Here is a 23,897-nt window from a genome sequence, read left to right as displayed (position 1 = left end):
ATGTGAGTGTAACAAAAGAACATTATACATTAGAAGCTGAGGATTAATTCACATGCTTAATTAATTAATTTAACAAGTCTTACCCACTCGTTAAAATGCACATTCATATACAATCACAAAAGAATATGAGGCAGATAAATTATAACCAAGCAACAGAAAAACACACACATCCATATTGCCACTAAACTCTAACTAACAAAGGGCTGGGTGAATTACCAGGTCTTGAGCTGGTACCAAAAGTTCAACAGAATTGGTGCCATTCATATCTCAGAGGGGTGGGAATTCCAAAGCTGGGCGGCCACCAGTGAGACGGCTTCGGCTAAATGCAGCACAGCCAGGCATGCCTCTCTTGCAGATCTTAGCAACTGGGCAGGTCTACATGAAATTGACTGCACTCTTAGAAATCTGGGGCGCAAGTTCAACAGGGCTTTATAAACCAATGCAACTGTGAAGCAGGCTCAGTAGCATATTGGCAGCCAGTGAAAAATGGTTATGTGCTCATGGTACGCTACCCTTGATAGGAAAGCTTGTCATAGCATTCTACTTGCCACAAACCAACTTCAAGGGTATAGAGTATATTATACGTATCCAATCTTCAGGATACCAGCACATGGGCCACAGCTGTATATGTCCAGGGATGGACAAACCTGGTGTACCAGGCATACACCATAGAGGACACTGGAACCTCTAGCGACACTAATGTATCTAGGGGCACTCCCAGGAGCCCCAGACTACACACCTGTTAGTTCAGAAGGACTGCCAGAAAAGAAAACCTACCCAATTCCTGGACCTGGTTATGGCCCACCCACATGACCGCTGTTTCGTCAGGATTCAGCTTCAACTTATTGGTCCACATCCAGCCAAACACTGAGTCCAGGATGTGCACAGCCTCACCCGACTCAGTGGATACAGAGAAACAGAGCTGAGTGTTTTAGAGGCAACGACAACATGGACTTGGCATCTGGTGGCATTTTGGAACATATAATTACCACAGACATCCGCCTTTGTGCTAACTTTTACTAGAGTTTGGGGTTTCTGGGCTCTTGTTTAGCTGGTGCTACCTACCGCCTATGTTATTTCGGCATGATGCAAAAACTGCTAGAAATGTGTAACAGTGTGTTTAGTAACTTATCTTGTATACCCTGATTCAACAGAAGACAAAGCAAATCTCTGCATATCTTTAGTCCTGAAATGTAACCTATAAGTGCATCTCAGTGACTGCAATGAAAACAAAGGCTGAAAATTAAGCTCTATGTTAAATTTGCTACGAAAGGCAGAATCTTCAAAGAGAAACATTCAGGCTACCATCCTATAGCACAGGAATGGTGAATCTTTCATAGCTAGCTTTCTGAGAGCTGGGGGCCATTTTGTTGGAAGAGGAAAAATGGGCAGAAGAGGATGGGGCTCTTTCATCTGTGTAATATTGCTATGTTTCAGCTGTACCAAATGAGGGGTGTTGCCTGTGGAAAGTCTACCGGGTTGGAAAGCAGGGCATTCAGATTCCAGAACTGAGGTTTTCTATCCCTGCTAAGATGTTTACCTAGATCCTAGAATAAAGCCCCACTGAATGCCATGGAACTTACCTCTGGGTAAACATGCATGGGATCACACTGTTATATCTGTGCTGAACGTTTTGCTGCCTTATTTTATTTAAGCTTGGTTATGAAACATATAGGGACGTGGGTGGCTCTGTGGGTTAAACCACAGAGCCTAGGACTTGCCAATCAGAAGGTCGGCGGTTCGAATCCCTGCAATGACGGGATGAGCTCCAGTTGCTCGGTCCCTGCTCCTGCCAACCTAGCAGTTCGAAAGCACGTCAAAGTGCAAGTAGATAAATAGGTACCACTCCAGCGGGAAGGTAAACGGCGTTTCCGTGCGCTGCTCTGGTTCGCCAGAAGCGGCTTAGTCATGCTGGCCACATGACCCGGAAGCTGTACGCCGGCTCCCTCAGCCAATAAAGCAAGATGAGCGCCACAACCCCAGAGTCGGTCATGACTGGACCTAATGGTCAGGGGTCCCTTTACCTTTACCTATGAAACATATAAACAGCATCTTTGGGCTCAGGTTTTACTGTTCCTAAAACTGTGTTGCCGGTTGTATGAGAGTCTTATCATCAGTCTGAAATCCCTCAAGATAAGTTAGTAGGCATAATAAGTTGGTGTTAACATTTACATCCTTCAGTAATTTGCTTTTTTTTAACGGACTTGCAAAACATATAATTTTTGGCTTACCCCAAAGCTTAGCACATTTTCTTGAAGAGTTGCAGTTATTTTACAGGATGTCTCTAAGGCATGTCCTAATTCCGGAGTTCTGCTAATTATCTCCCTAGGAGTGCTGTTCTTGCAAAATAATTAATATTCCAAATATTAAACAGCCTTCTGTTTGAATTTAAAAAGCACTGCCATCAAACAAATCACATTCTGGAAAATATGTCAACCAAGTTACAATTTTTATTAAATTCTAGAAAACAGCAATAACAGCTAAAGAAACTCTGATCACTTCCTCGTGAAATAGCATGGAAATTTGTACAGCTAAGCTTTCGTACAGCATAAAAAAAAATATCAGAAATGATTTTAATTACTCATAAAAGGCTACAAGTATCTTGGAAATATTTTATCAACTCACAGTGCCATCTTATGCATATTTAACTCAGAAGCAAGCCCTACTGATTTCAATAGGGTTTATTGGAAGTATGCTCTATTTAATGTCTTACCTAATGAAAAATTCTGGAGAACACAATAGCTTGTGATGCTTTTGTAACGTTTTGGCTACAATAAATGTCCCACCCGCCATAATGGGCTGACATGGCTACCTTTTTCCATGGTTCCATTTTCCAACTGTGGACAAGAGATTAGCGCAAGCAAAATGTATTTCTTGACTACCTAATCAAGGCTAAAGATGGGAGTAGGAGGAAGAGGAAAGTCTGTGTGCCCCTTACGTCCCCCTCTTTCCTTTTGTAATTGTCAGTTGACCAAAACCTCCCAGTGTGTGGCAGGAAACAGTTGAGCTAGGAGGACGAGGACAAGGAAGTCTCCTCCCTTTTAAGAGGTTCCTACCTCCTATTGTTCCACTGAAGAGAACTTCTAAATCATTTCAGGATGTCCTTTTGATCCTGAATGAAGACAGTGGTATACAGATAGCATCATAGCTAAATAGACCTGGTGATATATTTTATACCTTTTAATGGCTACAGACATTTTATAATTTGCCCAAAGGCAGTATGTTTAGTTGTGTCACTCTCATAACAATTTGGCTTTTCAATGTTTTAAAGCAAATCTCTAGACCCAAAGCTTTCCAAACTTGTTGGTGACACACTTTTTAGACGTGCATCATTTGGCGACATGGTAATTCTGTTTTGCTAGCAAACCAGGGATTAGACCTTTCCCATCGCAACAGGAGCCCGGGGAGTGTTTCCACGACACACCTACACACTGCAACCAACACACCAATGTGTCGCAACGCACAGTTTGGAAAGCTCTGCTCTAGACAAAGGCTTATCCACTGAACACTGACTAACTAGTGGAACCAGGAACCAAGGCAATTTTAAAAATTATTTTATTTTATTTTATTTACTTTGTTTATATACCACCTTTGCTTCAAAAGGTTCAAAGGTTGGTAAAACTGAGAAAGAGGGAGGGAAGGACCCAAGATCGTCCAGTGAGCTTCATGACCAAGTTGAGATTTGAACTTGGATTTCCCAATACTCTAACCACTTACAACACACTGGCTTAGTCACAGTCAATAACCCCCAAAAGTATTGCCCAGGTGCCCAAGTATTGTACCAAGGTGATGATGGACTTTGCTGAATACTATAATTAAAAATCATGTTTGAGAAATGTTTGACTAAATTCATCCTAACAGCATTAGCAAGCTTTTCATAGTTGACTTCTACCTCTACCCACGTCAACATGGTAATGAAAAACCTCCCCTTTATGAATTAGCGATAAGACTTCTCTTTTCCTGTTCTCTATCTTAAAGGAGGCCAATAACCTTCATTCAAAGAGCTACTTCAATAAACGTAGATCGCGATATCTGACACAGGGCAGTATTACCAGGGCGGAATTGACTTCACAGTGAAGTGTTCTAGGCTGGTACATCAAACTGCTTATAACTACAGCTACTCTTTGAGCTCCTGGCAGCTGCTGGTTTTCAACAGTTCATGCAAGCTGACTTTCAGCTGTGCTGCAAAGGGCTAAATTATCTGTGCAACTGCTGATGCCATATGCTGAACTCAGCATGGATCAGCTTTTGGCACTTAGTCGCTATTGCAACCCAATGCCCCAGGGGGAAGACATAAAGAATCATTTCCTGATTCCAATAATAGAAAAGAACTTCAGTGGGAATAAAGAGGCCTAACTGCCCATTCTTTTATCATTGGCTATGGACTGGATCAAGCAATAGCATCATTAGGCAATTTCTACTTCTATTCATTATTCAATTGGTTTTGAAATTCTATCAAAAACAAGTCATTATCACCATCTTTTGATAAATGTATCTGATGACCTTTCAGGGAAAAGACATTATTTTGAAGTATGATTATGCAGTAGCCTTACGTACAGACCGCGGACATGCTCTCTCTATGCTGAAGTATTTTAAAAGGTCAACACTCATAATTCTTTCCATGTATTCTACCAGAAATACAACAGAAATTAGTTTGGGAGAAAATGCAGGATTCTCTGCAGACTGATACTGTCTAATCAGTATGTCTACTCAGAAGGAAAGCTGAATGAGTTCCAAAATGGGTAGAGAGGATCACAGCCTTAACGTGAATATGTAGTTTCTTGCTCTGTCGATGATGTCATTTGCATATTAGACAAAAACATGAAATGCACTGGAACCAGAAATTCCAAAAGCACCTGTTATTTTCACAGCATTTAATTCCTTCCCAACTGATGTAACGGAATAAATTGCTTTCTTACTTGTAACCAAACTAATAATCTCAGCTGAATGTAAGCTCTAGATAGTATCAAACCTTTCAATATTACTAAATGCTACACACCATGCTTTAAACATTGAAATATGAGAAATAAAATATGACCTTTTCAAAACTAAAGGTCACATGTACAGAAAATGGTTTGATACACAACCACTGCTTCCTAGTGCAATCCAAACTGTCAGCGTTGCAGTAGACTGAATGATACAATAAAGCACAGGGTCTTTTAATTAAACACTAATGTGTTTAAGTGAAATAAATATGTTTTAGATAGCAATGAGGACATTTTCCTCAAGGGCAGTTTCAGTTTATCCCAATAGAACTGGCTGCTTGATGTACATACAGAGATCCTGTCTTTTCCAGACACTTTTATTCCCTGGGGAAACAGGGAGGAAAAACATTTTCTTGCTTTGCTATACTTTATTAAATTCTGCACTCATATAGAAACCTGCGCTTTGGCAACTGTTCCTATGAAACCTGTTTCAGAAGGGCAACGGCTAGACAGCAAGCAGCTTCCTATGTACACTGCCACAGATACATGGTGTACAGCACCAGTGGTCTTGAAAACTGTGGAAATTCGTTAGGGAAGGATGGCCTGGTCTCTGCTCTTTAACGCTACCACTGCAAATGACCAGGGGGTGAAATGGCAGTTTCCAGCAAAGCAGAGGTCAGGTGACCCAGGGAACCAATAAGCCTGCTAGGTGCTCTGTAGGAGGAGCTTGCCACTCAGGACCAAGTCCAAGGTACAACTGTCAAACGGAATCCATTCCGAAAGTCTCTTTGACTTTCAAAACATTTGAAAACCAAATCGCAGCTTCTGATTGGCTGCAGGAAGTTCCTGCAGCCAATCAGAAGCCGCGGAAGCTTCGGACGTTCGGGTTCCAAAAGAAGGTTCACTTCCAGGTTTGTGGCGTTCGGGAGCCAAAACGTCCAAGTTCCAGGGCGTTTGACAACCAAGGTATGACTGTACTCCTGGTTAGAACAACTACAGGTTCTGGGTGACGATTACAGTATGGCCTCATCCCCACACCTGCTTGTCTATGCTTAGAAAGTACAGATCCAAGCTAGTTTTCTGTTTGCCCCACTGTTTTCCCTGAAAAAAACTGCTCTTTAGCACTGAATCAGAGCAATCTGGAGGAAACCCAAATTAATGTTTGATTCAATTCAGCGGTAAAGTTCAGGTTTTCCTGGGGGAAAGCAGCAAAAGCAGGAGTCTGGATGACCCCTAAGTTACAGACGGGGTTGCAGTACGCCGGAAGAATCAGGTTTGCATGCTGGGAGTCCTCCTGGACCCAGCGTTGTTCCTAGAGAGGTCTAGAAACTGAGGTCAGAGGAGTGCTGGTCACACCTTAAGTGTATGTGCTAAATCACACATTCCTGGAACAGGAGGGCTTCCGAAAGGTATCTGCTGATACAAAATACTGCAGCTAGAGTTTGATGGGAAGCAGGTTTTGGGGACCATGTACCGGTAACTCTGTTATTACGCCAGCTTCACTGACTCGAGATCTGTTTCTTAATCAAAGCCCTAAATCAAAGGGCTCATAATTAGCACCAAAGCTCCTAAACAGTTTAGGACTGGAAAACTGGTTGCTAAGATCACTCCTAGTATAGTATTAGAATTTAGCAGTCAAACAGGAAACACAGGCAAAGTCACCTCTGAGCAGCGGTAGTAATGAGGGTTCAATATTATGTTGTCTCAGTTCAATACTGTTTAATACTCTCAGACATAGGTGACTTTGGTTAGCAATGTCTCATTGCATTTACGAAATCCGAGCTCTTCATCAGCATGCTTAAGAAGATAAAGGCTTCATTGCATATTTTGCTCATTTAGTATCATCCAAACTAATCCGAGCTTCCTAAGCACAGTTCTGCACTCTTCCCATGTCCAAGTGAGCTTCTCTCCCCCCCCCCATGCATTCCCCATGGAAATCTGCTCTTTAATGTTCTTAGCAATCTGCAGAAAACTCAAATTGCTGTTTGTTCCAATTTGGCGCTAAAGAGCAGGTTTTCCTGGAGAAAGCAACAAAAGAAGGTAAGTTTTCGGACACAGACTGGGAAAGTGCAGACCTAGAAAGCATGGGTGGATGAGCCCTAAGTCATAGATGTTGTGCTCTACAGATTGGGGTACCTTTTCATTTTTTAAAGAAAGCATGTGTAAATCACGACACCCTACTTCTTTATAGATTTCTAGCATCACCCATTTAGGCAGCAATGTAAAATTGCATAGTCTTTTCTCCAGCCAGATCAACTGATGTGCCATAGTGCTTTGACTCGTTAACTCTCATGATTTTAGAGGAGACTTATGGGTGGTGCTTGTTGAGACATATTACAGCTTCCACATTCCTCTCTCTGTTAAAAGGCATTGCTTTAATTCTAGGAGACAAATAAGAAGAATAAAAATGCACCCTCTGACCAAATAACACTGTGTAGTTCAAACAAAAATGAAATGTACTGGGCAATCCTTTCCAAACATGATTTCCATAAACCTGATTAACACAGAGGCTGAAAAGAAGCATGCCGTGTGTGTGTGTGTGTGTGTGTGTGTGTGTGTGACGGTAATAGGTAATCAGAAATCAGTATAAATGGGAAATGAACTTCCTTGGGTAGGTACACAGTAAAAAAACGAAGAACTGCAAGGTGTGTGTGGCTCAAGTAGTTTCAGAACCGCAAAAGCAGGTCTGAGCTAGAACATCCCAGTAATGTTTTGCTACCACGTTTTCCTAAAGTATTTGCCTTCCATTTGAAAGCCTGAAGCTCTTCCGTTTATTTTAGCCAAAGCATGCTTAACAAAAGGAAACCGTCATGTACCAAGTAAATTAAAAAGCACAGGCTGCATAATATAAAGAAATCTAATTACTGCGCTGTAGTGTGTGCTGCATAAATTCTTCTGCAATTCGCTTGTACTCACTCTGCACTTCTGATCTCACAATTAGTGCAGTCGTATTCTGCTTCCCTAATGCAGACATTAAAGAACAAATAATAGACTTGAATGTAAGTGCTTCTTGTACAGGAAACTCATGGGGGAATTTTGAAGTGAGTCTATTATAATCCATGCTCACAACATTTTATTAACAGTTAAGAATGGAAATAAAAAGTTCAAGACAAATTGTCCTAACCACAGCATTCAGAAATTTATAGATCCTGACCTAGTTCTGTAAGTTTGGTTGTACTACTGCTGCTGTTAACTGAATTTATATCCCACTTTTTCTCCAAGTACAGTGGTACCTTGGGTTAAGAACTTAATTCGTTCTGGAGGTCCGTTCTTAACCTGAAACTATTCTTAACCTGAGGTACCACTTCTAATGGGGCCTCCCACTGCCACCACACGATTTCTGTTCTCACCTTGAAGCAAAGTTCTTAACCTGAGGTACTATTTCTAGGTTAGCGGAGTCTGTAACCTGAAGCGTCTGTAACCCAAGGTGCCACTGTAGTCCAAAGCATTATATATAGTTAATCCCACCCATCTCATCCTCACAACAACCCTAGGAGGTAGGTTAGGTTGAGAGACAGTAACTGAACCAGGAAGCAATGTGGCTCCTCAATCCTAGCCTGATAATCTAATAATGGCACTGGCTGTGCAAAAGCTGTTCACAGAAGAATGAATCTTGTTTCCTGAGACTCACATGGAAAACTACTACATGGTCTCAAAATCTTCAGTTTCCTTTTCTCCCACAGCTTCGCCAGCTTCATTAGATGCGATTCCTACAGACCTGCTTGATTACTGCTAGAATTAGTGATACGTAAGTGTAAAGTGTGTAAAAAAAAAAAAGGACATGCAAAATATCCTGAGAGCTATCCTTTGCATCTCCCCGTAGCACTGGGAATGACCTGTATCTGAAACCTGCCCAATTTCATGCACTCTTCCAGACAGTATGAGCCATTCTTGTTCTCTACATCTATTTGCTTCCCCCTGTGCAGTGTGTGTATATGTGTGTGTGTGTGTGTGTGTGTGAGAGAGAGAGAGAGAGAGAGAGAGAGAGAGAGAGAAGAGGGGCTGGGATCGAAGTAGAGGACATGTGGCTGTTAAATGGTGAGCTGGGGCAGAGGGAGGAAAATGCATTGCAGGATGAGAAGAACCTGGAGGGAGAGAAGGAAGGTGCTGCCAGGGCTGGCGGGGAACTATAGTGGATGGAGTAGAAACAGATGGTACAATGGAAGGAGACATTGGAGTGAGCAGAAGCACAGCTCCCAGTTAAATGTAAGCACACGTTTAATGTCATTTGCAATTTGGGCATTAGTCCAAGAACTGGGAGATGAGTCATGCACGCAGATGTCCATCAACTGGTTACTTGTCCTTATCCCCAGCCTGGACTACTGCAATGCACTTTGTGTGGGACTGGCCTTGGCAATGGCTTGGAAGTTGCAGCTAGTACAGAGTACAATTGCTAGACTGGGAAGTTGGGCAGCCTGATGGGACCATGGGTTACCAGTTCTGAAAGCGCCACACTGGCTGCCAGTGAGCTACTAGGCACAATTCAAGCTGTTAGTACTAGCACAAAAAAACACTGAATAGCTTGGGACCCAAATACCTGAAAGAGAATCTTCCCCAGTATCAGCCATCTTGGCCTTGATGATCAGGAGGGGAGGCCTGGTTAGCAATGACCTGTGGCAGGGCCTTCTTGGTGGTGGCTCCCTATTAGTGGAATGGTCTCCCTTCTGTCATTATTAGCATTCTGCTGATTTTTTTAATTTAAAAAAACCATGCCTGAAAGATGCTGTTTTTGGTAACCTTGAAATTATTAGCTGTGATGGCATGTGGCTTTTTTTTCTTTTTCTTTTAATGATGTTAGATGTTTTTAATGTGTTTTTAAATACATATTCTTAATTGTTTTTAAGCATGTTTTATTTTTTAACTGTATTGTTTTACGGGTTTGCTTTTTGCAGCCCTGGCCTCCTTTGGGAGGAAGGGCGACTTAGAATGCAATAATAAATAAATATCAAATGATGCCTTGCATGTGTGACTGGCCCATCGGACAGAGCTTTCACATGACAGACAGAACTTCTATATTGCTTAAAACTCAATGCCTTTCAGTGCAATCTGTTCATAGATTTGGCTGCCAGTCATCCAATAGAGTAATCAAGTAATGCCTAGGTCAGGCCCATGGGCTGGAAGCGGCCCGCGGAGGTCATTTGACTGGCCCACAAGCCCCTCCCAAACTGAGTTGCCTGCTCGCGTGCTGTGCTAAACCGGCGTGGGGACTTGCTTGCGCAGACGTTGATGCCGAAAATTGCGGGCGGGTGCACTCACAATCCGGCCCACAGAGGGATCTCCGCGGGACCGATCCAGCCCAGGCAGGATAAACCTTGCCGACTCCTGGCCTAGGTGTACACCAGCCCTAAATCTCTTTGCTCGACCCGTAGGGAGGGCTATGCAACTGCAGGTAGAGGGAGGCACAGCCAAAGCAGTTTAAAGAAGGCAAGGTTGACTGAAGCCACCAGCTGTCTGTAAGGAGCAAGGTGAGGCAAGAGACATCAAATGATGCAACTGGCAGAGAGGTGGGCACAACACAGTCCTTACCGCAAGTAATTACAGGACAGGTTGTTCGGAATTAAGAACAGGGGCAGGTTCTGACTTGGTTTTACAGTGGAGTCTGATGCATTATAAACTGAGTCAGGAGATCTTAGCCCCAGAAGTGGCAGCCAAATGGCTCCATGGACTGTCTGTGCACTGGCAGCAGGCAAAGGAAGTTTGCTTCAGCAAAAACAGAAAGCTAAAATTCGGCCAATGAATACTGTTCTATGAACTCTGGCAGAACAGATGCCAAGCATAATTCTGAAGCATGAAACATACGTACGTGTGTCTTTGTGTGTGTGTGATAGATAGATAGATGATCGATAGATAGATAGATAGATAGATAGATGATAGATAGATAGATAGATAGATAGATAGATAGATAGATAGATAGATGAGAGATTCCTGTTCCTAATCAGGGTCTTTCAAAAGTCCCCACAAACAGCAGCTATGCATGACTCAGGAAAATTCACAGGGTGAAAAATGAGGCCAGCACTTAGTCCTCAGGGGGCAGTCTGGCCCTGTGCAAATATTCTAAATACACAGGGGAAAATGTGTTTAATCATTACCTCTTTGTTTAACAAAACAGGATGAAAACTTAATCTTTGTAGTGTAAGGGAACTTCAAGTGATGTGGGAGTGAACTCTGCCATTTCCTGACAATCCTTGTCCCAGAATTGCTGATGTAAGACAAGAACAAAAGCGCACACAGTTAAGTGTATCCAACTGTTTAGAATTTCAAGGGGGTATCTGATAAAAATCAAACTATTGTATTCGGTTTCATTGTTAATTGCTAAACAAGATGACCTTTTTGTTATTAAATATTTAGTGATTAATGAATGGGATTTGGCTCTTTCTATTATTTCAACCTACATTCTCTCATACATTTATGATAATTTTTAAGAGTGTTGATCTGGAACTTCCCTCATTCAGGGAGTCAAAAACTTGCAATCATTTAATTAAATTTCTGCAAAATATGATAATACAGAGAAGATTTCCTTTGAGGATTAAGAATAATTATATGCAAATTTGCATTTAAAACGATAGCTAAAAACAGCACAAAGTATGAAACTTACACCACTCAGCCTGCGTGTATTACTTCAGGTCAATGATATCTCACTTTGAGCAAAGACAACAGAGAAGTAAAGAAAGCACAAGGCATTTGCTGACTTCTGTTTAAAAAAAAATTATTTGTCTACCTCAGCTGCAAGTTTTAAATTCTTGCATCCATTTGCAAGAGACTAGCCAGGTAAGTCTTTTGTTATACTGCAAATTCTTTCACAATCTTTCCCCCCCTTGTGATCTGCCATCCATTAAAAGCAGGTAATCCTTCTGCCTTCTTGCATTGTTCTACACTCAGTCTTCAGTATAAATCTGTATCTTCATTGTCTTCCCCATCTCCTGGCTACCACTAACTTCCATGCATTGGCTCCCTAGACTTGAACATTGGTTTAAACTTTGGAACATAAGGGTGGTCATACCCCTTGAGTGTGTTTGCCACTCTGAACTCTATACAGTACAGTAATCTTATTGCAACATACTGCTGACCCTGGTCCTGGGCAATGCAACCTTCAACCCTGCTATTTGCACATATTCCAAGAATCCTTCCTCTTACCTTATGGCAAATTCAGTCCATCATATCTACCTGCTTTATTAATGGTACCTGAAGACTGATACAGTGGTACCTCTGGTTAAATACGCTTCAGGTTACATACGCTTCAGGTTAGACTCCACTAACCCAGAAATATTACCTCGGGTTAAGAAATTTGCTTCAGGATGAGAACAGAAATCGTGCTCCGGCAGCGCGGTGGCAGCAGGAGGCCCCATTAGCTAAAGTGGTGCTTCAGGTTAAGAACGGACCTCCGGAACGAATTACGTACGTAACCAGAGCTACCACTGTACATATTTATAAACAAATGCTCCGTAAAACAAAGTTGTTGTTAATTGGAAAATGCAATGGAAATATTGCAGTTCTCAAGTAGGACTGCATTAAACGGCCACCCAATTTACTTGAGGGGGGCATATGCAGTGCTTAAGGCCTCATCCCGTTGACTGCCTTTCCTTCCCTGACATTCAACCCCTTCTCCCTTTTATATTACAGAGTTCTTTTCTCTCTCTCATGGTCAGTCTCAGAGAATCAAGGATCTTGTTAATATCACTGAGGCAGCCTTCAAGAAGCATTGCCCAGAAACGAGCATATATGTGTGTTATCTTTCAACACAATTCCTGGGAAAGAAAAATCACTGAAAGGACTGCTTTTTTGTTCTTTGGAAATGCTTCATCAAAAGTGCCTCCCTTTCAGTTTAGCTTTCACCGTAAGTCCTTCTATGTTGAATCACAAATCTTCAAATACGTTATATTTTAAAAATGCCTTTTCTTCCCTTTCTCCCTTTTTGTTATTATTTCTCAGCTTCTGCGGCACAAAAAGCAACTTATGGTGGATAGGTACCCACTGCAAAATGGATTGTACTGTGCTGATTGTACTGTAAATCCTTTGGAAGCACAATGTCCCTGCCATGTATTTGAAGCTAAATAAAATGGATAAAACAGGGAGGGGAGAACCATGTACAGCACATTGAGCTCTTTGGAGGAAAAGGTTAATAATAATAATAATAATAATAATAAATCATACTACTGTGTATAAAAGGTAAAGGGACCCCTGACCATTAGGTCCAGTCGTGGCTGACTCTGGGGTTGCGGCACTCATCTCACTTTACTGGCTGAGGGAGCCGGCGTACAGCTTCCGGGTCATGTGGCCAGCATGACTAAGCCTTTTCTGGCAAACCAGAGCAGCACACGGAAACACCGTTTACCTTCCCGCCAGAGCGGTACGTATTTATCTACTTGCACTTTGAGGTGCTTTTGAACTGCTAGGTGGGCAGGAGCTGGGACCGAGCAACGGGAGCTCACCCCTTCGCGGGGATTCGAACCGCCGGCCTTCGTATCAGCAAGTCCTAGGCTCTGTGGTTTAACCCACAGCGCCACCTGCGTCCCGATATCCCTGCTATGTATTTGAAGCTAAATAAAATGGATAAAACAGGGAGGGGAGAACCATGTACAGCACATTGAGCTCTTTGGAGGAAAAGGTTAATACAGTGGTACCTCGGGTCACAGATGCTTCAGGTTATAGACGCTTCAGGTTACAGACTCCACTAACCCAAAAATAGTACCTCGGGTTAAGAACTTTGCTTCAGGATGAGAACAGAAATTGCACGGCGGTGGCACAGCAACAGCGGGAGGCCCCATTAGCTAAAGTGGTGCCTCAGGTTAAGAACAGTTTCAGGTTAAGAACGGACCTCCAGAACGAATTAAGTTCTTAACCCGAGGTACCAGTGTAATAATAATAATAATAATAATAATAATAAATCATACTATTGTGTATATATAATGCTTATTATCTTTTTTAAGCTGCCTTGGTAGGGCATATAAGGACTTTAAATAAATCAACAGATATGCTGTGATACCATGTGCTGCAAAGTTTGGGACTGTATTCTTCCATATTGAACTGCACTACATGAGCTAATCTCATGGTTCTCAGTTCTGGTAAGCGTATTGGCGTGCAGACAGCATACCTGCCATTTATCTTGTGAGATATTCGCACGCTAAAATCTTGACATCCAAGTAGGGAAAGAACCCTTGCGAAATGCCCAAATTCTGCCTCATCTCTCTCCTTTTCTCACACTTGTATCTGTTCCTATTCCTCTGTTAATGACTTTGTTCTCCTGTCTCCTTCTCCCCTTTCTTTCTCATCCAGTGCAAATCTCAGGGCTGCTGGAAAGGAGGAGCTAAAGCATGATGACAGGAAAACCGGAAATAGAGTTCTTCCCTTGCCAGCTGCACTTGCTAACATCTAAGGCCAGGAAAGCATGTATATAAGCCCTTTGTACAGCCAGAGAGGGGGAGGGATGAATGCCAGTCTTTAAATGCATTTCAGAACTTTGAAAAAACTACAGCTCTTGCTCAGATATATAAAGATCATTTAAAATGTAGGGCTGCTTGATTTTTAATGAAATGTTTAAAAGGATTCCCACGTCAGTTCAAATTACCAGACATGTACATACATACACGCCAGCAAGGAAATGGGATCCGTACAAAATGCTTCTCTATTCTCACCACTTCTCCTATTTAATTAAATTCAAGCCCATTTGCATTTCTCGCATTTGCATGAACTTTGTACTTCAAAGGCTGATTTTCTGATTAGTGCAGCCTAGCTCCCATTAGTTGTATAAACAACTAGGAACCGAAATCAGAGCAATCTGTCTTGACTTAATTTTTAGTCTCTGCATAGGGAGTTCTTCACAATCTCTTCCCTTGTGGTTTGTTTCCTTTGGTTTGGTGTAATTAATCTTTGATGATTTGCCCATCTAGTATGGTCTTTACTGAAGAAAAGGGCAGGGTTCCTTTTCCCTTCCAGTAGGAGCAAGTATTTTGAACTGGTACGAAAACTGGGGTAAGAAATTTAGAGTAAGTGGATTGAAATTAATTCAATAAATATAAAGTTTTCTGAGCCATCATTGATCTGCTCCAGATAATTTTATCCACAAAATTACATGAGAGAGACTTTGTTGGTCTTTAGCTCAAATTAATTCTGCTCATCTACAGCACATCCCAATGTAACCTGAGCCAATTACAACTTCTTCCAGCAAAAAAATACAAAGGCGAGGGCTAAGAAGGCCATGCAATTCCTGGTTTCACTTTTCAGGAGGCAGCACAGAATAATTTGAAAGAAGTCTGGATCAATTACTCTTTCAAATCATTGCCTAGTCTCCATTTATAAACATCAGAACGTAAGACGAGCCTCCTAGATCAGACCAATGGCCCATCAAGTCCAGCCTTCTGTTTTCACAGAGGGCAACCAAATGCCTATGGGAAACTCCCATGCAGGATTCAAGCAGAAGATCCCTCTCCTTTCCTGCAATTTCCAGCAACTGGTATTCAGAAGTACAGTACTGCTTCCTCCAACTGTGGAGAACCCAACAAAGCAGAGAAAGGTCTGTTGCTTCTTAATAGCACTTCAGAGGAGACACTGGGTTTTTCTATACATATTATTTAAATACAAAAAATACACAACTTCTGAATTAACAGGGGATATCAGTGAACAGTTCGATGAAACTGGCCCGTGCAATAATTCCCTTCATTTGAGCTCTTGTTAATTAAAGACGCTGGAGGAACTCCACCCAATTTCCTGCTTCCCGCTACCCGGCTAGAAGAAGCACAACAGTAGTTGTTAAATCAAAAGCGTCTTGCAGCATAATGTTTTCCTCCGCGGTAATGCTTTTTAAATGACTTCCAAGCAGGAATTCCTCCTGAAAGTGTTTACGCCATAGGTTTCTCTGATAGAATGCATGGAAGCTATGCAAATGTACTTGGGATACAGAATTTCTGTCTCATTAGCAAAGGAGTTTGATTCTTGAAGGCCAGGGGTGGGAGGTCAATGGAAGAATGAACAGGATTATGTTTATAATTGCAGGCCTTTATGAAATTAGTGCCAAGCTCAAGGTCTTAAGCAGCATCACACCACACATTCTTCAGTGCTAAACCTGTAAGCCTAGAATTTTATTATTTACTTCCATACTGCACTCTTACCAGGGCCCTCGACTTACTGATGGAAAAGCTGGGAAGATTTAGCAAGAGAAGGGATAATAAGCATCAAGAGTTTTGAAATGGGCATATTCATTGCTCAAGTACTTTAGCACACTCTGTTAATCCTACACACAGGTTCCATCATGAAAATAGCCCTGAACTCACAAATCTATCAACAATAATACATTAATTGATTGGCTTCTAAAATACTGTGCAATATTTCGTCATTCCTTTACTTACTGTATAGCCTCTGGGATTTGGCTACTTTAAATATATTTGTTGTTTCTGTTTTTTTGTTGTTGAGGTGATAGCCTGGGTAATGGGCCACTGAGAGAGTAAATGAAGAGGCAAATGGGTAGCCTCGCCCCTTCCAACTCACAAATAGTTAGAAAGACAAAAGCAAAGTTGAGAATAGGGAGTTTGTGGAGAAAATGTGAGCCTGAAGAAAAGCAGCAAGCTGGAGAACCAGAGAGATTATTGATTTCTGTTTGAATCCAAGGCTGTGGCTAGCAGGAAGCAAGGCCCTCTTGGGGTGTGAATGCTGTGAACCCCTCCATCATAGGCTCCAATTGTATATATGTGGAAATAAACCATATATCATAAAGACACCACAGTCTCCGTTGTGCCTCATTCCAAAGGAAACTTGTACCCTGGAACCCCTGGAATCTCGTGCCGCTCAGAGAGTGGGGTGTCATGCAAAAATATACAGTGTCCAACAATGTGGTCCACAATCTACAACATTCAAAGACTGCACATCTTTTACAAAAACATTTGGAAGCCATGTCAGATTTGAAGAGGCAGCTCTCAGAAGAACAGCATGTAAATACATAATTAAAGGATGCTGCTTAACACGATGCATGATCCTCTATTGCACAATATGCAGGCAGGCAGGAGTAGAGATACTTGGCACCTGGGCACCTGGTTCCCATCACACTAAACATTTGGCAGTCGTAATGTACAGAGAACTGCAGCAGGGCTCACAGGACGGACCTACTCCTGGTTACCCTTATCACTAAAACCAGAAGCAGTTTGGCCTTGGTTCTAGGTAACAACCAATAGTCACAACCAGGCTTTGCATAGAACAAAACACAAAGAAAACCAGCACTCATGAACCAGTCCATGCTGCAGGCAAATTGCCGGAAGGTAAAATAAATAAATAAATTTATTTCAGTTATTTAAAAGTAACCTTTCTCAAAGTTGCATTGCTTATTTGCACATTGTGGTTGTTATGAAATGAAGCAGTCAGCAGAACTCACATTTTCAAAGTGATTATGCAAAGATAAAAATTCCACGAAGCTCTGTATGTGTAAGTAAAGAATAAATCGAGCACAGCACATCAAGTCTTTCTTCTGAATCACAACTGAAGGCATGCGAGTTATACCCGAAATGTCTCCAAACCTAGTCAAATATTGAGATGCCAGGATTTACCGAACGAACATTGCAATTCGCTTGGCAGATGTCAGTTTACACACACACATTTCCCATCTGCAGATTTTGCAAATTAACATTCACATCCTAAGCCTTGAAATACCAACAGATGAATGTGTCATCTGTTCCAGAAAGCAATACGGTTCCATGCAAATGCACTGGCATAAGTGGTCAGGGTATGTCAGGATCAACCAGGAGCTTCTTAGGCTATGTGCTGACATGCTTCCTGACAAACTACATCAAGGCTGAAAAGCAGAGGAAGAAATGGCAATATAGTACTGCTCTCCCAGGGCCCCAGCATATCAGGTTGGCAACACACTGCAGGTAGCCCATTGATTCTTCCTAACCTGGCTTAGCTATAAATATTTATAGGTCAGGTCAAAAGATAAGGTCTAAAACTCCTGCTGGCCTGGTTTGCACATTTCTTTAAATCAAGGGCAGGAAACATTTCTAGCCCAGCAGGCCAAGTCTGACCTGCAGGTACAGACATCAAGAAAACTCCTTTTTGCCTGTAGAATTCGGAAGCCCTTCCCAAAGTGCCATATTATGTAGCACTTTAAATGCGGCTTCTGAAGATATTTCCCCTCTCAAAGGACGATCTTGTCCTGATCTTTGAAAGGGGGCTTTGAAGGAGCCTGGTTTGTTTCATTCCTGGTATACTGAAGAAAGGAGCAGACGAGAAGCAAAAAGTGTGGTCTTTTCCACAGTGTGAACAAGAATATAGTGGTACCTCTGGTTATGGACACTTCTGGTTATGAACGCTTCAGGTTACGAGCTCCACTAACCAGGAAGTAGCTGCTCCACTAACCAGGAAGTAGCTGCCCCAGGATGTGAACGGAAATCGTACGCCAGAGGCGCACACCCAGTGGTAGGCCCCATTAGCAAAAGCATGCCTCAGGATAAGAACGGTTTCAGCTTAAGAATGGACCTCCGGAATTAATTAAGTTCAGAACCAGAGGTACCACTGTAGTATGCTTCAGTTGTTTTAATGCTTTTGTGTTTTCTGCCTCAGGCTCCTTTGGGAGGAAGGGCAGGATATTTTTTTAAATAATGATTTTGTTTTTTAAAAAAATGATCTGATGAGTGAACCTCAGCAAGGGGTAGCCCAAAAGTGGTGTATTCAGTCAGATGGTACAGAGGTAGTTTCATCGCAAGAGCTGGAACTAAGAGGAACTAAAGCCAAGGACAGCTCAGGAGTAGCCTGCTAGGCAGCCCAAACACAGCAGGGAAAACCTGTACAGTGGAACCTCAGGTTACACATGCTTCAGGTTACAGACTCCGCTAACCCAGAAATAGTACCTCGGGTTAAGAACTTTACCTCAGAATGAGAACAGAAATCATGTGATGGCTGTGCGGCGGCAGCGGGAGGCCCCATTAACTAAAGTGGTACCTCAGGTTAAGAACAGTTTCAGGTTAATAATGGACCTCCAGAACGAATTAAGTTCTTAACCTGAGGTACCACTGTATAAACAACTGCAATACAGATGCAGGCTGCACTCACTTGCCTACAGCCCAGTGCAACAAGAGGACAAGTTTGTAAAGGGACTGTAAATTTAAACTCATTCGTTTGTAGCAGTTAGCTCCCTGGTGATGAATTGGGTATACTTTGTGTTGCATGACCCCTACGGAAGTGGAATGTCACGAATTAACATTCTTTTAAATATTATTTCTCACGTGTGTGTGTGTGTGTGTGTGTGTGTGTGTACAGGGTTATATTCTATATCAGAATTCCTGACACATGTCATCTGTGTAGGGTAGGAAACAGGGATGGGAACTTTAGCCATGAAAACAGGCTGCAAGAGTAAGAATTCGTATAAACAAATGAAGGGAAATATATTTCAGTTCCATTACCATATGTGAATAGTCTGGTTTGTCTGAGCCCAATGAGGTGATGTTGCAGCATGATTACAATAAAAAGCGGCCGTACCTGTTCTTGAGGTGCATGCATGCTGTTACAAGTCAGCAACTTAGATTTATGTGTGCAATTACAAAAGCACAGAAAGAAAAAATGACACTCCTTTCCCCTCAATGTCCTCTATATGAACATATGTGTCATACTGTTCAACATTCGAATTAGGGAAAACTACATATATTTCGGAAGACAACGAAGCTTTTCCCTACCTCTGCATACACCAGGCCTGCCTGGAATTACTTAGAATATTGCCTGAATGCATTTAGGAAAAAATTAGGAGATCACAGCAAATATCACCAAAAGTGTAGGTGATAATTGAGGGCTGCTTTTGCTTGCTTTTCCTGACGCAGTTACCGTATTTTTCGTCCTATAGGGCACACCGGCCCATAGGACGCACCTCGGGTTTTTTTTTGGGGGGGGGAATGAAAAAAAAATATTCCCCCCCCAGCCGCGGCTGCCGCCCCAAGCCTTGCGCACACCTGCCCGAAGCACAGGGCGCCCTCCGGAGGGCTCCCCGTGCTTCGGGCTGCAGGCTGCTGCCCACAAGCCTTATGAGCCCGCAGGAACTCCCGCCAGGCTTGCAAGGCTTGCGGATCGCTTCCTGAAGCCTGGAGAGCGAGAGGGGTCGGTGCGCACCGATGCCTCTCACTCTCCAGGCTTCAGCGAAAGCCTGCATTCACCCCATAGGACGCACACACATTTCCCCTTCCTTTTTGGAGGGGAAAAGTGCGTCCTATGGGGCGAAAAATACGGTAATCTCCATGAAGGGAAAAACGTGTGTTGTATCATGTAAAATGCATGAGCATTTCTTGAAGGAGTTGCTGCAGGTATCACTTGTCAAATTTGTGTACCCGTGACACAAAAAAATATTCTTGCTGCAATTCATGTATGACAAAATATATACTATCCCCCTACACAGAGATTAAGCTGCTCCATGTTGCAGCCTCCAAAGTAGCCCTTAACTGCTCCCACAGGCTTTAACCAGGCACACTTACTTGAAAATCAGTCCCATTGCTGTCAGGAAGACTTAACTTCCAACTACATGTGCTTACAAGAAGATGATAGTACATATGCTTATGAAGAACAGCTGGAGTTCTGGAATAGTCCTTTTAATGCCACTGACATTCTATGACAGGCTTCCTCAACCTCGGCCCTCCAGATGTTTTTGGCCTACAACTCCCATGATCCCTAGCTAGCAGGACCAGTGGGTGCTGGGAATTGTAGTCTCAAAACATCTGGAGGGCCGAGTTGAGGAAGCCTGTTCTATGAGCTGCTGAGCTGAGACGTTATTTCCTAGGGCTAATGCCAACCCAAAAAGTTAGGATACCCTCCTGCATCTGCACTTGGGTCCGGAATAACCAAAAATCTGGTGCAGTAGCAACCATTATTATTAGTGCTGTTAAATTGCATCACCTTCAATGCCCACTGCCCTCAACCTCTGCTGAGGCAAACCAATAATCTAATTTGGATATGTGGCAAGCAAGAAATCCAATGCTGGGAGCATCAATATGCTTCTTTGTACATTCTCTCCTATGCATTAGTCCCATTGGCAAATATATTCTAATCTCTTGTTAAGGAGGAGTACTTAAATTATGAAAACCAGTCCTTGCCACATACTAATACTAATGTGTTTACTACATTGGTAATTATTTCAATTTCCCTGAAAGCATTTACTCTAACAGAAGCAGCAGACATGGCTCAACTACCCTTGAAAGTTTCCATCTGGAAAAGGTAATAAAGGAAAACTGATAATTCAGATATATCTGATTCAGCTGTCAAACACTTTCCCCAGAAATATCAAGGGATGAAGACTGCATTTAAATGCGGTGAAAGAGACCTAAACTGCAGGTCCTATTACAGAAAATTCAGAACGATCTCTTAATGGATTCAAATCAATTTCTTCCAAATAACTTTTATATATTCTGGAACACAGAAGCTGTAATGACATTTTTAAAGAAAGCTATTTTCCTGAGTATGACAAATTTGAACATCTGAAAGGCAAGAAGTGTTGTTTGCTGTATGTAAATTGAAAAAAAAAGAAGTGTTTTACAAAGACTTTAACTACAGCTTTGTTAGTTACTCACAGAATCAGAGAATTGGAAAGGACCCTGAGGATCATCTAGTCCAATTCCCTGCAATGCAGGGATAGGCAGCTGTCCCTTACGGGGATCGAACCTGCAACCCTGGCATTATCAACACCATGCCCTAACCAACTGAGCTGCCAATTCAAACAACTTTTTAAAAGCTGGGGTGGTGAAACCATTTTCCTGCACCAGCTCTTAATCAATTGGAACCTAGTACTGGTCCTAATTAATAAACTGCTAACATCATGAAATAACAAGCTCCATTGATTCAGTCAATGAAAAGATAAAGCTTACTGGTTGGAAGCAATTCTAAAGCATAGTTTAGTGTTACAAGAAAAAAGGGAGAGCCTTAGATTGTCCTCTGGGGCAGTTCGCAAGCTTTTGCTTGCACTTTAGATTAACTACTGCTTAACTTAACTACTGTTCACCATGTCATTCATGCTTTTAAAACTGTGGTTAATTTTAACCATGGTTTGTTGAAACAAGCCAATGTTAAACCATAGTTTAAGAACATGGCTTGTTTCAACAAACCATTGTTAAGATTAGCCACAGTTTAGGCGCTGCAGGCAACTTTCCTGGGCACCCAAACCCTGCATTAGCACAATGCTCAAAGACTAAGGCGACAAGGTCCCTATCATAAATATCTGCACCAGCAAATCTATGTTCTGTACTGGAATAATCATCTTCTTTGGCGATCACTTGAAGCCGAGTAAGATTGTCTTCCATGAACACTGTCTTAATGATGGCTCCATAAGTGACTGTGGTGGCCAATTCTGGATCCACATATCCTTCCAGAGTGGGGACATAGGTTTTCGGGTGGGTGTTGATCATGGTGAGGATTTGCCAAATGTGCCTTCCTCTTAGCCCCTTTTGTCCTCAATTCATGTTTCTTCAAATTCCATGACGCCTTTGGTAGAGACTATTCTCCAACTGGAGTGTTCACAGGCCAGTGTTTCCCAATTATCTGGGCTTATACTGCATTTTTAAAGATTTGCCTTGAGAGTGTCTTTAAACCTCTTTTGTTGTCCACTGGTATTTCGTTTTCCATTCTGAAGTTAGGAATAGAGTAGTTGCTTTGGAAGACGAAAATCAGGCATCTGAACAACATGATCATTTGTGGTCTAACAGAAGAATCCATTTGTCAAAAGCTTTGGATCAAGGAGTATTGCTCCATACATGTTTGAATTATATGGAAAATATTATATGCCCTTATCCTGTTGCCATCCAAATATTCCATTCATCCCCATGGTGTGCATCATCTTTAATTATGTAATTACTTAACATTAAGCATCAAAAGTTATCATTTTCATTAAAACATTTCAGGAGATGAGATGCATGACACTTAATTCCATTACAGAATTATTCAAGAAAGTACTTCATTCAAGGATCGGGGGGGGGAAACACTTGTAATCCAATGAGTCTTCACTCTAATTTTAGTAATGGATATATAATTTAATTTTAGCAAAGTAGATAAAAGGGCACTCAAATAAAATTGGTACCAATGGAGGTGTCTTTATAAATGCTATGAACAACAGCCCCCATTTCCTTTATTCTCATCTTACAAAAACTTCCCATCTTATTCAACAAATTGGTATCTCCAGTAACAGCCAAAATAATGGGGGATGTGTGGTATATCTCAATTGGAAAAAGTCACTAAAGCAGGGGTCAGCCGTGGGCTGTGGGCCGGTCCAATGTCCCTCAAACCATGTGGTGGGCTGGACTATTTTTTTTTTTGGGGGGGGGGAGATGAATGAATTCCTATGCCCTACAAAAAACCCAGAGATGCATTTTAAATAAAAACACACATTCTACTTATGTAAAAACACCAGGCAGGCCCTACAAATAACTCAGAGATGCATTTTAAATAAAAGGACGCATTCTACTCCAGACTGAGAAGGCGATTGAGGTTGCCTACCCCTGCACTAAAGTATGTATTTACTGGTAAAACAAAGAGTCGTGTGACACCTTAAAGACTGGCACATTTAATTACTTCATATGCTTTTGTGGGCTACAGAACACAACATGAGATGCATGAATCCATGCATCGGATAAATGTGCACGACAGCTACTGCTGTAATAAAATGTGTTAGTTTTCAAATGTCACATGATTCTTTGCTATTACTACTTAACAAATTAATATGGCTAATAAGGTGTCTTATAGCTTCCAAGACCTTGCTTTTGTTTCACAATTAGGACACAACAGCCGTTCTGAATAGACAGATATGTCTTGCAGGATTTATAGTGGAAGGTGGAGTAAAAACGTTTACAGTAATTGTGTGTGTGTTTTTTTAAGGGTGTGCCAAAACGAAAGGTTTCTGTATTCTCAGAGCAGTCTTTATGTGTTAAATGGTAATGAGGTTAAAAGACAAACAAGGTGCCTTGAGAAGCATCTTGAAGAAGATACATTTTTCCTGCAATCTCTGTCACCTATTGTTTGGGATGGGCA

The 23,897-nt window shown here is 41.9% G+C and overlaps 1 protein-coding gene and 1 long non-coding RNA gene across 4 annotated transcripts in view; one reads left to right on the top strand and one right to left on the bottom strand.

Annotated features, from left to right (window-relative positions):
* The window catches only part of CHN2 (chimerin 2), a 146,952-nt gene that overhangs the window by 103,016 nt on the left and 20,039 nt on the right, over window positions 1-23,897 (bottom strand). The window lies entirely within an intron of this gene.
* On the top strand, window positions 5,837-16,612 carry LOC310828496. Of its 3 annotated transcripts, XR_014556967.1 has the most exons (4): window positions 5,837-5,891; window positions 11,035-11,129; window positions 12,546-12,759; window positions 14,211-16,612. It is a non-coding gene; the product is annotated as an uncharacterized lncRNA (long non-coding RNA). The 3 variants fall into 3 exon arrangements; XR_014556968.1 differs by lacking the exon at window positions 11,035-11,129 and having other exon boundaries at window positions 5,854-5,891; XR_014556969.1 differs by lacking the exon at window positions 5,837-5,891 and having other exon boundaries at window positions 10,871-11,129.

This window comes from Podarcis gaigeae (assembly GCF_964106915.1).
Source record: "Podarcis gaigeae genome assembly, chromosome: 12".
Taxonomy (NCBI): Eukaryota; Metazoa; Chordata; class Lepidosauria; order Squamata; family Lacertidae; genus Podarcis; species Podarcis gaigeae.
This window is presented reverse-complemented; position numbering and strand designations above follow the sequence as displayed.